This window comes from Melospiza melodia, chromosome 17 (assembly GCF_035770615.1).
Source record: "Melospiza melodia melodia isolate bMelMel2 chromosome 17, bMelMel2.pri, whole genome shotgun sequence".
In the NCBI taxonomy this organism is placed as follows: domain Eukaryota; kingdom Metazoa; phylum Chordata; class Aves; order Passeriformes; family Passerellidae; genus Melospiza; species Melospiza melodia.
Genome location: NC_086210.1, coordinates 2,807,035 through 2,821,085, shown reverse-complemented (window position 1 = coordinate 2,821,085; position 14,051 = coordinate 2,807,035).

The window sequence follows — 14,051 nt, the reverse complement described above, 5'->3', positions numbered from 1 at the left end:
ACACACAGGTGACAATGACACACAGGTGACAGTGACACACAAGCAACACAGGTGACAGTGACACAGGTGACAATGACAATGACACACAGGTGACAATGACACACAGGTGACACACAGGTGACAATGACACACAGGTGACAGTGACACAGGTGACAATGACAATGACATACAGGTGACAATGACACACAGGTGACAGTGACACACAAGCGACACAGGTGACAGTGACACAGGTGACAATGACAATGACACACAGGTGACAATGACACACAGGTGACACAGGTGACAATGACACAGGTGACAGTGACACACAGGTGACAGTGACACACAAGCGACACAGGTGACAATGACACAGGTGACAATGACAATGACACACAGGTGACAATGACACACAGGTGACAGTGACACACACGTGACACAGGTGACAATGACAGACAGGTGATACACAGGTGACAATGACAATGACAATGTCACTCACTGAACAGGACAGTGATCCCCAGCATGCTCAGCACACACAGGTGACAATGACACAGGTGGCACAGGGAGGTGACACAGGTGACAGTGACACTCAGGTGTCACTCACTGAACAGGACAGCGATCCCCAGCACGCTCAGCACACACAGGTGACACAGGTGACAATGACAGTGACACACAGGTGACAGTGACACACAGGTGACACAGGTGACAATGACACACAGGTGACAATGACAGTGACACTCAGGTGTCACTCACTGAACAGGACAGCGATCCCCAGCACGCTCAGCACCGCAGCCACCATGAGGCCACCGACGCGCAGGTGACACCGGTCTGGGGACACACGGGGACACCTTGGGGACATCTGGGGGGGCACCTGGGGACAGCTGGGGACAGCTGTGACACACCTGGGGACACTTTGGAGACACCTGGGAGCACCTGGGGACACCTTGGGGACACCTGGGGAGACTTTGGGGACACACAGGACCTCCTTGGGGACACTTTGGAGACACTTTGAGGACACCTTGGGGACATTTTGGGACATTCTGGGGACAGCTGGGGACACCTGTGACACACCTGGGGACACTCTGGGGACACCTGGGGACATCTTGGGGACATTTTGGGCCATTTTGGGACATTTCAGGGACATTTGGGGACATTTTGGGGCCATTTGGAGACATTTTGGGACATTTTGGGGCCCTCCCAGTTTGTCCCAGTTTGTCACTCACTGTACTGGAATGGACTGGAGGCACCTGGGGGGGAGGGGAGGGGTCAGAGACCAGTACGGACCAGTATGGACCAGTATGGACCAGTATAGACCAGTATAAACCAGTATGGAGCAGTATAAACCAGTATGGACCGGTATGGACCAGTACGGACCCTCCCTCCCAGTATAAACCAGTAGCCCCAGTTTGTCCCAGTCCCTCCCAGTATGAGCCAGTTCCCCCCAGTTCCCTCCCAGTATAAACCAGTCCCTCCCACTTTGTCCCAGCCCCCTCCCAGTATAACCCAGTCACTCCCAGTCCCTCCCAATTCTCCCTCAGTTCCCTCCCAGTCCCTCCCAGTCCATCCCAGTGCCCTCCCAGTTTGTCCCTCCCAGTATCACCAGTGCCTGCAGCCGCTCTCTCTCCATTCCGTGACCTTTGAGGGAACTGGGATGGACTGGGAGGGACTGGGAGGAACTGGGAGGGACTGGGAGGGACTGGGAGGAACTGGGAGGGACTGGGAGGGACTGGGAGGGACTGGGATGGACTGGGAGGGAACTGGGACAGACTGGCGGATACTGGTTTATACTGGAAGGGACTGGGAGGGAATTGAGGGATACTGGGAGGAGGGAATGGGACAGACTGGGACAAACTGGGGGATACTGGGAGGGGAACTGGGACAAACTGGGAGGGACTGGGGGGAACTGGGAGGGACTGGGAGGGAATTGGGTGATACTGGGAGGGACTGGGATGGACTGGGAGTGACTGGGTTATACTGGGAGGGAACTGGGATGGTTTTGGGGTTACTGGGACAAACTGGGAGGGAACTGGGAGAGAATTGGGATGGACTGGGTTATACTGGGAGGGGACTGGGGGATACTGGGAGGGGATTAGGAGGGAACTGGGATAAACTGGGAGGGGATTGGGATGGACTGGGAGGGAACGGGGACAGACTGGAGGGATACTGGGAGGGACTGGGGGGAACTGGGAATGGATGAAGGGGGAACCAGAGGGACAAACTGGGAGGGACTGGGAGGGACTGGTTTATACTGGGAGGGACTGGGAGGGACTGGGAGGGGATTGAGGGATACTGGGAGGAGATTATGACAAACTGGGAGGGACTGGGAGGGGACTGGCAGATACTGGTTTATACTGGGAGGGACTGGGGGTGCACTGGGAGGAGGGAATGGGACAGACTGGGACAAACTGGGGGATACCGGGAGGGAACTGGGACAAACTGGGAGGGACTGGGGGGAACTGGGAAGGGATTGGGACAAACTGAGGGGGACAGGAGGGGTACTGGGATGAACTGGGAGGGAACTGGGTTATACTGGGAGTGACTGGGTTATACTGGGTGGGGACTGGGGCTGGGGGAGTCACTGGGATTCCTGAGCAGGGCGGGACTGGAACAAACTGGGACAAACTGGGGGGGTCTGGGATAGACTGGGAGTAACTGTGATGGACTGGGAGTTACTGGGATGAACTGGGAGTTACTGGGAAGTTACTGGGAGGTTACTGGGAGTTACTGGGAGTTACTGGGAGTTACTGGGATGAACTGGGGCCCCACGCACCTTCCCAGAGCAGCCGCTGGAACTGGAAACGGGGGGAGGGGGGGTGGGGGTTGCAACTGGGAGGGGGCGGGGCCAATGGAGGGGGCGGGCCTAAGGAAAGAAGGGGCGTGGTCATATAAGGGGCGGGGTCAGAGCTGAGGAGGGGCCGGGGAGGGACTGGGACATACTGGGAGGGGACTGGGGCAAACTCGGACATACTGGAAGTGATACTGGGATGAACTGGGAGGGACTGGGATGGACTGGGAGTGATACTGGGATGGACTGGGGCAAACTGGGATGCACTGGGAGCGATACTGGGATGGACTGAGAGGCACTGAAGGGGTAAAAGAGCTGTTCCCGCCTCCACCGCCTGCCATTGGCTGACGCTCCCGCCCGTCACTTGCTAAGACCAATCAGCGCTCGGGAACACGACCTGGGGGCGGGGCCTGGAGGCGGTGCCATTTTAGAAACTTTTAGCCTTTAACTCCCATCATGCACCGCAACCCTATAGACGCCTAATGGAGCCGGGCCTACAGCTCCCGTCATGCCCCGCGGCCAAATAGACCCTAATGGAGCCAGGCTTACAGCTCCCGTCATGCCCCGCGCTCCCCACAGCGCCCGTTATCGCCTTCCCGTGCCCCATTGGCGCCCCCAGACCCTGCGGGACCCCCGGCTGCCCCCCAGAGCTCATCCGGGACTCCCAAACGCCTCCTGGGACTCCCAAACGCCCCAGGGCACGCAGAGGCCTCCGAGCGCCGCTTCCGGGCCTACATCTCCCGTCATCCCCCGCGGCCACAGAGCCCCCTCATGGCCGACTTCCGGCCCTGCCACTCCCGTTCACCTCCCGCGCCCCAAGGAGACCCCTCAGAGCCCCCCCAGGTGCCCCCCAAGGGCGCCCCGAGGCCACAGAGTCCTCTCAGGTGCCCTCCCGGACCCCCAAACGCTTCTCACAGCCACTTTCGGGACTACAGCTCCCATCGTGCCCCGCGGCCCTAATAAGCACCATTAAAGCAGCGCCTCAATCCCCCATGATGCCCCACGGCCTCGTTAAAGAAAGCCTTCATCTCCTGTGATGCACCGCAGCTCTAATAAAGCAGCGCCTACATCTCCCATCATCCTCCACGCCCCATAGATCCCTATTATATCCGTGCATACAACTCCCATCATCCCCTGAGATCTATAGAGCTCTATTATACCCGTGCATACAACTCCCATCATTCCTCGCGCCCCGTTGAGCCCCATTATACACATGCCTCCATAGAGCTCTATTATACCCGCGCGTACATCTCCCATCATCCCCCGCGCTCAATAGAGCCGCCTTATACACAGGCCTCCAACTCCCATCATGCCTCGTGCTCCATAGAGCTCATTATACCCACGCCTCCAACTCCCATCATCCCGTGCGCCCCATAGATCCCTATTATATCCGTGCATACAACTCCCATCATCCCCTGAGCGCCATAGAGCCCAATTATATCCGTGCATACAACTCCCATCATCCCTCACGCTCCATAGATCCCTATTATACCCGCGCTTACATCTCCCATCGTCCCCCGCCCCCCGTTGAGCCCCATTATACCCGCGCCCACATCTCCATTATATCCGCGCATACAACGCCCATCATCCCCCGCGCCCCTTTGAGCCCCATTATATCCGCGCCTCCAACTCCCATCACCCCCCGCGCCCCACAGATCGCCGTTAATTCTCTCCCACACCCCAAAAACCCCCAAAACAACGAAAAAACCCCAAATTTCTTTGGCCACCAACACTCAGACACCTCCGAGCTCCCAAATCCTTCAATATTCGCAATTTCCCCCTGTTTAACCCCTCCCTCCCAACGAGTTCAGCTCAGCGCGTTTGACTGAGCTCCATCTCCTCCACCGGGGGTTTTTGGGGGGATTTGGGGTTTTTGGGGGGGGGTTTTGGGGTCCCTCAGAGCAGGGCCCGGCCCCGCTGGGTGGGCAGGACCCCGAATCTCCGTTTCAGGGCCAGGCGGTGCCGCGAGAATTTGTCACCGGGAGAGAAGCGGGCGGGGTGGGCCGAGCGTGTGGGGAGCCCGGCCGGGGACACTTTCTGAGGGGAAAATTACACAGAATCCTATAAAATCCCACAAATTATCCCAAATCCCCCCTCAGGGCAAGCAAACTCCCCCCAAATCCCCCCAAAATTCTTAAAGTTCCCCCCCCCCAAATTCCTCTCCTCTGGACACCCGAAATTTCCCGCCAAATTGCCCCCTCAGGACACCCCAAAATTCCTCCAAAATCCCAAAACTGCCACCTCAGGACACGCAAAATCCCACGAATTCCCCCCGAAATGCCCCGAATTCCCCCCAAAATGCCCCAAATTCCCCCTCAGGATCCCCAAAATCCCCCAAATTCCCCCCAAATGCCCCCAATTCCCCCCAAAAATCCTCCAAATTTCCCCAAAATCGCCCAGATTCCCCCATCAGAGTCCCCCCCAAATCCCCCCCTCAAATTCCCCCCAAAATCCCCAAATGCCCCAATTTCCCCAAAATCTCCCAAATTTTCCCCTCAGGATCCCCCAAATTGCCCCAAAATCCACAAATTCCCCCTCAGGACACCCAAAATGCCCCAAATTCCCCCAAAATCCTCCACATTTCCCCCCAAATTCTCCAGATTTCCCCAATTATCCCCTCAGGACTCCCAAATTCCCCCCAAATTCTCCAAAATAACCCAAATTCCCCCTCAGGACAACAAAAATCTCCCAAATTCCCCCAAAATCCACAAATTCCCCCCTCAGGACACCCAAATTCCCCCAAATGCCTCAAATTCCCCCAAAATCCCTGAAATCCCCCCTCAGGACACCAAAATTCCTCAAAATCCCCAAATTCCCCCTCAGGACACCCAAAATGCCCCAAATTCTCCAAATTTCCCCAAATTCCTCCCTCAGGAAACAAAAAATCCCCCAAAATGCCCCCAAATTCCCCCTCAGGATGCCCCAAATTTTTCAAATTTTCCCAAATCCCCCAAAATCCCCCAAATCCTCTAAATTCCCCCAAATTCCCCCTCAGGACATCAAAAGTCCTCCAAAATTCCCCAGATTCTCCCCCAGATTCCTCCAAAAATCCCCCAAATTCCCCCTCAGGACACCCAAAATCCACAAATCTCCCAAAATTCCTCAAATTCCCCCCTCAGGACATCAAAAATCCCTCAAATTTCCACCAAATCCCCAAATTCCTCCAAAATCCCCCAAATTTTCCCTCAGGACACCCAAAAATCCACAAAAATCCCCCCAAAATTCCCCAAATTCCCCCCTCAGGAAACTTAAAATCACTCAAATTCCCCCAAAATCTCCCATATTGCCCCCTCAGGACACCCAAAATGCCCCAAAATGCCCCAAATCCCCCAATTTCCCCAAAATCTCCCAAATTTCCCCCTCAGGATCCCCCAAATTGCCCCAAAATCCACAAACTCCCCCTCAGGACACCCAAAATCCCCCAAAATCCCCCCAAAATCCCCAAATTCCTCCTTAAGACACCCAAATTTCCCCAAATTCCCCCTAAAATCCCTCCATTTCCCCCTCAGGACACCCCTAATTGCCCCCTCAGGAAACCAAAATTTCCCCAGATTTCCCCCAAATTCCCTCGACAATCCACGCTCAGGACCCCCAAAATGTCTCAATTTCCCCCAAAATCCCCAAATTCCCCCCTCTGGATACCCAAAACCCCCAAAATGCCTCAAAAATCCCCCAAATTCCCTCCAAAATCCTTCAAATTGCCCCAAAATTCCCCACATTTCCCCTTCAGGGCACTCAACTTCTTTCAAGTTCCTTCCCCCAAATTCCCTAAAAATCCCCTCTCAGGACACCCAAAATCCTCCAAATTTCCCCCAAATCCCCCAATTTCCCCCCTGAGGACACCCAAATCCTCCAAAACCCCCCAAAATTCCCTCTCAGAACACCCAAATTCTGCCAAATCCCTCAAATTCCCCCTCAGAACACCGAAAACCCCCAAATTCCTCCCAAACTTCCACAAATTCCTTCAAAATCCTCAAAATTTCTTCCCAGATCCCCCAAATCCCTCAAAATTCCCCCAAATTCCCCCCTCAGGACACCCAAATTCCCCCAAAATTCCCCCTCAGGAAACCCAAAATCCCCCAAATTCCCCAAAATAACCCAAATTCCCCCATCGGGACAACAAAAATCCCCCAAATTCCTCTCAAATCCCCCAAAATTCCCTCTCAGAACCCCCAAATTCTTCCAAATCCCCCCCCCCAGGACACCTAAAATCCCTCAAAATCCCCAAATTCCCCCCAAACTCCCCCTCAGAACATCCAAAATTGCCCAAATTCTCCCTCAGAACACCCAAACTCCCAAAAAGTGCCCCAAATTTCCCCCTCAGGATGCCCAAATTCCCCCCAAAATCCCCCAAATTCCCATAAACTCCACCAAATTTCCCTAAAATTCCCCCAATTTCCCCAAAATTTCCCAAATTCCTTCCGCAGGACAACCTGAATCCCACTAAAAAACCCCTTAGGACACCCAAATTCCCTCAAATTCCCCCCAAAATTCCCCCTCAGGATGCCCCAAATCCCCCAAGTTCTCCCAAAATCCCCCAAATTCTTCCCCAAATTCCCCCCTCAAGACATCCAAACTCCCCCAAAATCCCCCTCAGGTCACCCAAAGTCCCTCAAATTCCCCCAAAATCCCCTCAATTTCCCCCTCAAGACACCCCAAAACCCCTCAAAATCCTCCAAAACCCTCCCAAATTCCCTCAAATTCCCCCCAAATCCCCCGAATTATCCCTTAGGACACCCCAAACCCCCCCCAAAATCCTCCAAATTTCCTCCTCAGGACACCCAAATTCCCATGAATTCCCCCAAAATTCCCCTCTCAGGAAACCCAAACTTCCCCAAAATGCCTCAAACTCCCCCAAATCCCCCCTCAGGACACCCCAAATCCCCCAAATTCTCCAAAATCCCCCAAATTCCCCCCTTGGGACACCCAAAACCCCCCAAATTCCCATTTTTGACCCCAAACTTCCCACCTGAGCACCCAAATTCCCATTTTTAGTCCCAAACTTTCCCTTCCTTGACACAAATTCTCCTTTTTCAGTCCCCAATTTCCCTTTTTGGCCCCAAATTCCCCTTCTTTGGTCCAATTTTCCCCCTTTTTAGACTAAAATTCCCCTTTTTTAGATCCAGACTTCTCACCTGAGCACCCAAATTCCCCTTTTAGACCCAAATTCTCCTTTTTGAGCCCAAATTTTCCCTTTTTTCAGCCCAAATTTCCCTTGTGGGGCCCAATCTTCCCACCTGAGCACCCACATTCCCCTTTTAGACCAGAATTCTCCTTTTTTGGTACAAATTTCCCTTTTTTGGACCCAAATTCTCCCATTTTCAGCCCAAATTCTCCATTCTTGTCCCCAAATTCTCCATTTTTGAACACAAATTTCTCTTTTTAGTCCCAAATACCCTTTTTTGGACCCAAATTCCCCCCCCCCCCCCTTTTTTTTTTTTGTTACAAATTTCTCCTTTTTGGACCCAAACACTTGATTCCAGTTGGTGGGAGAACCCGGAGATTTTCAAAAAGGATGTATGGGAAAGAGTAGTTTTCCTCACTGTGTGTATACTTGGAGGATTGCTCTTTTTACTGTGCTTATTTATCTGTTTCACTAAAACAGCATTTGCCGTGCAGACCAACCTAAAGAAACCAAGGAAAGTGACAAAGTTAAGTAACTGTGATTACCAAAGTGCACAAGAAATTTACAGTCGATTCAAGAAATTAAATATGAAACCCATGAATCAAAAATTGTGAGTTGATGCGAGCTTAAAATTTAAGCTCGATCAAAGAGAAAGAGGGGGGACTGTTATGAACAAAATTCTGTTGATTTTTTCTGTGAGAAAAAGGTTACCACTGTTGCTGCTGGGGTTCTGCCTGTGTTATGGTAGTTACGGGTCGCTGTTGTTAATGGTTGTTTTTGTATCAGTGAAAGCCCTGGCTGGGGCGAGGTAATGGCCCCGCTCTGAGACAGTGAAGGGTGGGGACCTCCCGAACACCGAGGAGAAGAGACTTTGGAGGGGAGGGATGTGCAAAATACTCCAAGGACCAGCATGCTGTGTGGGACCCCTGCTCCGAATGCACTGAGAAAACCCCAAAAACAACGAGCCAGCTCAGAATTGAGAGATTGGAGTGATGTCTGGATGAGAGGAGCGTAGTGCTGGGCCTGCAGAGATGCTGAAAACCTTCGTTGTTCCTCACCCTGCGTTCGAGAGCCCCTGGCCGGGTCTGGGAGGAAGTGAGACGGAGACCAAGTCAACATCGGAGGGTGTTGATGCCCTAAAGGCTTCCACGAGGACCGGACCGCCAGCTCTGCCCCTGGTGGACAAAGCTGCGCATGTCGTCCTCCTCCTCTGAGTCGCCCTGGGAGAGACAACGGGGACTGCAGCCCCGCCGAGCTGCCCAATCCTGAGCTGATCACTTTTAATAAAGGCATCAAAAAGGAGAAGAAGTCTCCTGGCCCTGTTTATTTCAAGCAGCACAAAGTTCCTTGGCAGGAGTCACTCTGCTCCTGAGGGGACATTTCAGGCACACCAAGGCAACAAAGCAACAACAAAACCAAACCAAATCCAGGCAATCAAACCAGAAATGAACCGAGAACAGTCCCTGTGTGTTTGTGAGACACAAGGACAGTGAGGGCAAGGATAAAAGGAATATGGCCTAAAAGCTTAACAGAGCTCAAACTTAACAGGACTTATACCTTAATTTTAACTGATACAGTCAACTACACAATTTAGCAAAAGAACAGAACTTAACAGTATTTAACCTAACTTAAAACCTATGTTAGAAATTTAACAGAGGAATAAAACTTAACAATATTCAACTTAGCTGATAAGTTATATTTAACATAACGTAGCAAAAGAACAACTCTTAGAAGCATTTGACTTAGCTTAGACCTCATGACTTGACCTTACTTACAGGTCTGACTGGCTCAGCTATCCAAGGCACTCCAGCCCCTCAGAGAGCAGCATTTCTGCCACATTTCCCCAGCACAGGCACTCCTGTGCACACACAGACACAAAGAGTCAGTGCAAGGCACCTGTGAACAATTCCCCTGAGGGCAGGGAATGCTCACTGTGGATCTTTGGTATCTCCCCAGAGGTGAAGGGTTGAGCCTGGAGGAGTGGGGGGATCGGCCCAGGCTCCGTCGTTGTTCAGGATCCCCGAGTGCAGCAAACGGGAGAGTTCCCGGCTGGGAGAGGCCCCACTCAGAGGGAGTCGCTGGCCCAGGAGAGCTCCAAGGGCTCCTTTTGGAGCGCTGTTTGCAGGGCCCCAAGAGAGGGGCTTCAGTCCCAGCAATGGCTCATCCTGGCCGCACTTGGCATCAACAGCTTTCTTTGGCAGTGTGAGAACAGGGATGTTGTGTTACTGAGGGCACAAAAACAGTTCCCAGGGCTGCTCCTAGAGAAACCAGGAGCTGGTTGGGGAGCAGCAGTGCCTGGAGCAGACATTGTTTGTGATGAGCTGCAGAGGAGCTGAGCCCAGGTGCTGTTGGCCAAGGCCGAGCCCCAAGGAGCATTTCTCAGCTGGCAGGGCAGCCTGAGAAGGGGAGGGGGGGAATGCAGCATCGCAGGGGCCATGGAACCAAGGGATCATTGTGACACTGTGGGGCCCTGTGAGACCAAGGGACCATTGTGACACTGTGGGGCCCTGTGAGACCAAGGGACCCTGGTGACTTTGCTGGGCCTCATAAAACCAAGGGGACCATTTTGATGCTGTTGGGCTCCATGGAACGTTGGGATCATTGTGACACTGAGATGTCCCATCAAACCAAGGATCCATTTGTGACACCACAGGGCCTCATGGAACTGTGAAGCCCATTAGTACACTTTGGGGTGTCATGGAACCAAGGGGGCAAAGCAACACTGTGAGACCCCATGGAGCCAAAGGACCTTTGTGACACTGTGGGGCACCATGGAATCATGGAGAGATGATTAAGACACCTCACAGCCTCATGGAACAAAAGGGCCACTGTGACACTGTAAGGCCTCATGGAGTGAGCAAAACATTGCAACACTGTGAGGCCTCATGGAACAGTGAGACCACTGGGACCCTGTTGGACCCCACAGAACAAAGAGGACCATTGTGATACTGTGGGGCCTTGTGAAACCAAAAGGCCTTTGTGACACTGCTGGGCTGCATGAAACCAAAGGTCCATTGTGACATTGCAGGACCTCGTGTCATCAATGGTCCATTGTGATGCTGGGGAACCAAAGGAGACCATTGTGACACTGCAAGGCCTCATGGAATCATTGGGACCATTGTGACACCTCATGGTCTTCTGGAACCTGGTGGCCATTGTGACATTGTGGGACCCCATCAAAACAAGGGTCCATTGTGAGATTTCATATCTTGTAATCAAGGGGCCATTTTGACACTGTGGGGCCCCATAAAACCATGGGAACATAGAATAGGTCTGGATGGTTTGGCTTCCTGTGCACTGTTTGACTGGTCCAGATGACCTTGGCATGTTGAGGGTCTCTTCTCATCCTCTGCTGAAACACTGGGGCTCCATGCTTTTCTTCCCAATGGAAAAGAACTGTCCTTTTCCTCCAGGAACCCATGGCCAGAATTGGGATTTCACCTCCAAATTTCCTTATATCCAGGGATTGCTCCCATAGGAATATTGCCAGGACAAATCTGTCTTGCAGTGGTTTTCACGAGGGTCACTTCCCATCTGTCCCCAAAATGCTGGGGAAGGCTCTGTACTCTCCTTCCTATGGGAAAAAAATGTCCTGCTTCTCCAGGTGTCCATGGCCGAGATTTTATTTTCACCTCCATAATTCCCTAAATCCAAAGACTGCTCCCAGACAAAATCTGCCTTTCCTGTCAAGTCTGGCTGGCCTTGGCCTTGTGAGGCTCTCACCAGCCTTCCAAACACTGGGGCTCTGTGCTTTCCTTCCTATGGAAAAGAACTGCCGTTCTCTTTAAGGCGCCTATGGCCAGAACTGGGGTTCCACATCCAACATTGCCTGTTGTGTCAGACTGGAGGAGATTTTTGGCTCAAAACATTTCATGTGTGAGGGAGGAAGGGGCAGGTCCAGCCTTGACCTACCCTGGAACCCCAATCCCCCCAGAGCCTCTATCCCAGCCCAGCAGTGTCTGCCAGTCCCTGGCACAGCACAGGCAATGCTCCACAGCCACCTCTGCAGCCCCAGCCCAGCTCCTGAGGGACCAAATGAGCCCAAGGCCCACCTGGGGGAAGGGCCCAGCAAGACCAAGGTGTATTGAAGGCTGACCACACGGCAAGCACACATCTTGACCCTGCCTCCTCTTGGAATTTCCACCTGAACAGTGCTGGAATCCAGGAGTTGGTAACTGTGTGTGTGCTTCTCTGCATCTTTTTGCCTTGCTCTCTTTCTGTGTCTTCTTCTGTTTCTGTGCTCCTGCAATTTTTGATTAATATTAAATGGAAGAGGCTTAGAATTTGTGAAGTTTAATGGCTCAACTCAATGCTTTGAGAAGTGTTTTATGTTGACTGAAAGTCTGTTGTAATTTGAGATGAGAAGAATTTTAAAAAGTAAAACTTTTTCATGTAAGTGACAATCTGTTAAACCACTAAGATACTGAACACGTCTCTGTGAAACAGAAATGTTAAAGATGAAAAAGTCCAGGAACCTCCTCTTTCTTTTCCAGTCAACAAAGAAGCAGCGGGCCGTGGCTCTGGCCCCCATCTCAACCAAACCAAACCAAACCAAACTGAACCAAACCAAACCAAACCAAACCAAACCAAACCAAACCAAACCAAACCAAACCAAACCAAACCAAACCAAACCAAACCAAACCAAACCAAACCAAGCCAAACCAAACCAAACCAAACTCAACCAAACCAAACTCAACCAAGCAACCCTGCCATGGGCTGAGCCCCTTCTCCCCTCCCCAGGCTGCCCCTCTCCACATTGGCCCCATTCTAACCAAACCAAACCCCAACAACTACCAAACAGGAAAACAAGAGGCTACAAAACCCCAACCAGAACAAAGCAAGACACAGCCATTGAAATCTTACCAAGTCCCCTCCCCCCAACACAACTAAAACATAAAACCCCTACAAACTACAACCCATACAAAATAACCTTACAACTAAAAAATTAAACATAAAAAAAGCCAAAAACCAACCATAAAACCAATTGTAGCACAACACAACCACGACTTCCACCACAAGTTACAGGCAGGTCAGATGTTAACCCTTTCAATACTTCAATCCTCCCTCGAGTTAAAGAAAAATCAAAATGCAAGCATATAAAAAAACCCCATAAAACCACCAAAGTCAGTAAAGAAGAAATGAAATCCCAATTTAAAAGAAAGAAAAAAATACCTTAATCTTAAAACTAAAATCTTCCTATAAACTATAAAGAAAAAACTCTTTTTCTTTACAAAACTTTTTTAAAAATTCAAATTTGTATCAAACAAAAACCTCCATGCTAAAACAAACAAATGTTAAAAAACCTGCAGTTTCATGAGAAGTTTAAATAGGAAAAAAAATGTAATTCAGTATCCGCTAGAGAAGATCTCTATTCCCAGAGATAAAAATAATTTAAAAAGTAAGTAATAAAAACTTTATTATAACTCATCTTTAAAACAATACCCCACAAGTCAACATGGCCCATCAACAAGCTGTAAAAAAGCTTGTAGCTATAAACACAACTTCACAATAACGAAGTTCCCCAGACAACTGTTATCCATGACAAAATTAAGTACCACAAAAAAAAAAAAAAATCCTCCTGTAAAAAACCTCCATAATCTTAACAAGAAAAACTTATCACCCTAAAACTGAAAAAAGACAATTGTAGAAATAGTAAACCACTAGAAATTTTAAGTTCAGTTTCTTTATATTGTCAGGTTAAAAAAAATTGTAAAGAAAAATGTGTTCTAAAGAATTTATTTTAATTCTTACTACCTTTTTTCTTTTCTTTGCTTTTAAGAAAATTTTCTTTATACCCTTTAAAAATTTTAAGTCTACTTTACCTTTCTCGTAATCCTATCTCACAACAAAATAAACACATAAATAATTAACCGACACTAAAACCAACCACACTCATTAATCCATTAATTAAGAAATCTCAAGATGGGAAAAATATTAAATTAACAAACCAAAACCACTACTATGTTATCATGTTATCATTAACCCTTTGCCCAAGTTTCTCTCATTTTCTAAAGCTGCCAGTAAAGGCTGTTTGGTTGATTTGGGCTCCTGAGAATCTCTTGATGGTATTTCTTCAGGGACTCTAACTCAGAGTACACAAACAACTGTAATTCCTTTTAAATGTCTCCTTGAGAGAGTTGTTTGGGGGATGGCAGTCAGGGCTTC